Here is a 2,500-nt window from a genome sequence, read left to right on the forward strand (position 1 = left end):
AGCTACTTTGTTGTTTGCAATGCAATTTCCCATTGCCAACTACTGAAGTTGCTACCTGGCTAACTACTACGCTTTCGAGAAACCTACCACTGTCCAAAGGTGTCCAAAGTCCAAGTCCAAAGAAGAGAAGTCCAAATGAGAAGACTGTTTTCATTATCTGACTGATATGTGACAGACTGGCCCATCGGCGTCGTTAGACCATTTTTACCTGGGCACGTGCCCTGTTATGGATCTGCAGTGCCAGGGTCTAATGGGGCACTGATTTTTTTTAATTAATTTATTTATTTATACCTTTATTGTTTAAGTCTGACTCATCTGTTAATCTACAGAATACATGCTTCCATGATTTTTTTTCTTAAAATAGATAAACAAATTTGCTTTAGATGGCGTCAAGCATGTGTGGTGGTAAACAAGTGAGTTTTACACAAAAAGTGCATCATCTGGCTCGTCAAGCATGGTTGTGGGACTGACATGGTTTGGCGATGTATGGATGCCATCAACACTGGAAATCTAAATTACACCTAAAGAAGCATGCATGTCAACATGCACTGTGACTACAGAAGCAGATCATGATACTCTCCATAGGATTTCATTCAAAACTCACACCCATCTATTTTAGCCAGGCGCAGACTCAAAATGTTCAATTTCAATGTACTGAAAAGTTGAAACACACACCGATGACCTCCCTTTTAATCCCTTTTCATTTCGAAATGAAAAAATGAATGTAGTTGCTGCCAAAGGTGGTTTTACAAAGTATTAAGCAAAGGCTGTGAATACTTTTGTAAATATGATTTCTTTGTTTTTTATTTTTTTTATAAATTATCAAAACTGTCAAGAAAACTTGTTTTTCACATGGCCATAATGGAATAATTTGTGTAGGATTTTGACAACAGATATTCATTTGTAGCATTTGGAATAAGGCTGTAAGATAATAAAATGAGTGAAAGTGAAAAAAGTGAAGCGCTGTGAATACTTTCCGGAATGTCTGTATAATGTTGTGAACATTCATATTCATTCATATTCATAGCTTGCATATAGGCCTATAGAAGAATGTCCTGTTTTTGATATTCAGTTTTGTGGTGTGTCAGGTATCTAGAGTTATGGAAGAAGTAGGCTAATAGTTAAGCTATTTTATGATGTTTTGCTGGCATTTCATTTTTTGTTATCTCAATGACCGGATCTATAACAGCCTACTGTATTAGTTAGCCTATAATTTTGATTTCAATTCAACTAAAACAACATTGTTCTTGTAGATGGACATCAGAAAGTTATTATGTCAGATATCGCAGGGATAAAGCAGCAATAAATTATCTCTGCCCATTCTTTAAAAAAAAAATTGACCAAAAAATGTTCTGCTCGCGCGCTTTGCGCGCTCCCATTTTTTTTTGGTGCCCTATTGTGCCCCTGTATAGTATTGGGTCTATTGACGCCCCTGGACTGGCCTCATGCAAAGCCATATTTATTTCATGCCAGCGCATGCCGCTTTGAGATGCGACGCCTTTACAAGTTACAACTCGTGAATGTTTCCCATGACCATGTCCGCCATTTTGAATTTCCAGAAAAACATATTGTCTGAATCTCAAATGGCGCACTTGTGCAGTCCAGGCACTATTTATTAGTGCGTATAGCGTATTCATTACGCACTGAGACATACTGTTGTGCCCAAAGTGCACAAGTTCCAGATCCCGCAATAGACTTAGCTATTAGTGTATTACTTCTAGTTAATATTCACAAAAAATCTAACTTGGCAATAGGCAGCACACTTGTGGTGGGGTGGGGGGGTCAGAGGAATGGACTGCAATAGCCAGCAGGCTACTACAGAAGAGAATACACACACGCACACATGCACGCACACACGCACGCACACAAGCACAGAATTTTTGGAGATCATGTTGCAGCCACACACACACACACACACACACACACACACACACACACACACACACACACACACACACACACACACACACACGCACACAACAGTGGTACAAGAAGTGATTATAGTCCTATGAGTTGTTGTTCCTGGTTGTTGTCCTCTTACTCAGTACAGTACAGTATCACTTGGCTATCTTACTTAATGATGATGGTAATGTCGATGATGATGATGATGATGATGATGACGATGGTGATGACGATGATGATGATGATGATGATGATGACGACGATTATGATGATGATGATGATGATTATTATTATTTCTTTTTGCGGGAGGCAGGAGGTAGCTCTCTGTTCCCCTTGTTTCCATGGCAGGGGAATGCCATTAACCAGCAGGCTATTAGAGGGGGGGGGGGGGGGGGGGGGGGGGGGGTGAGCTGGGCTGGTGCAGTGGCGTGCCGTGTGGGGAGGAAGAGAGCAGCCCCATACCATTCAGCTGCAGCAACAGCAGCAGCCAGACGAGCACCGCTGGGGGTTCATCATGTTGTCTCTCTCCACACTGATGAAGACGCCACATGATGTACACAGGGCTAGGCCTGTGTGTGAGTGGTGACGCACATGTGTG

Source organism: Engraulis encrasicolus, chromosome 20 (genome assembly GCF_034702125.1).
Source record: "Engraulis encrasicolus isolate BLACKSEA-1 chromosome 20, IST_EnEncr_1.0, whole genome shotgun sequence".
Taxonomy (NCBI): domain Eukaryota; kingdom Metazoa; phylum Chordata; class Actinopteri; order Clupeiformes; family Engraulidae; genus Engraulis; species Engraulis encrasicolus.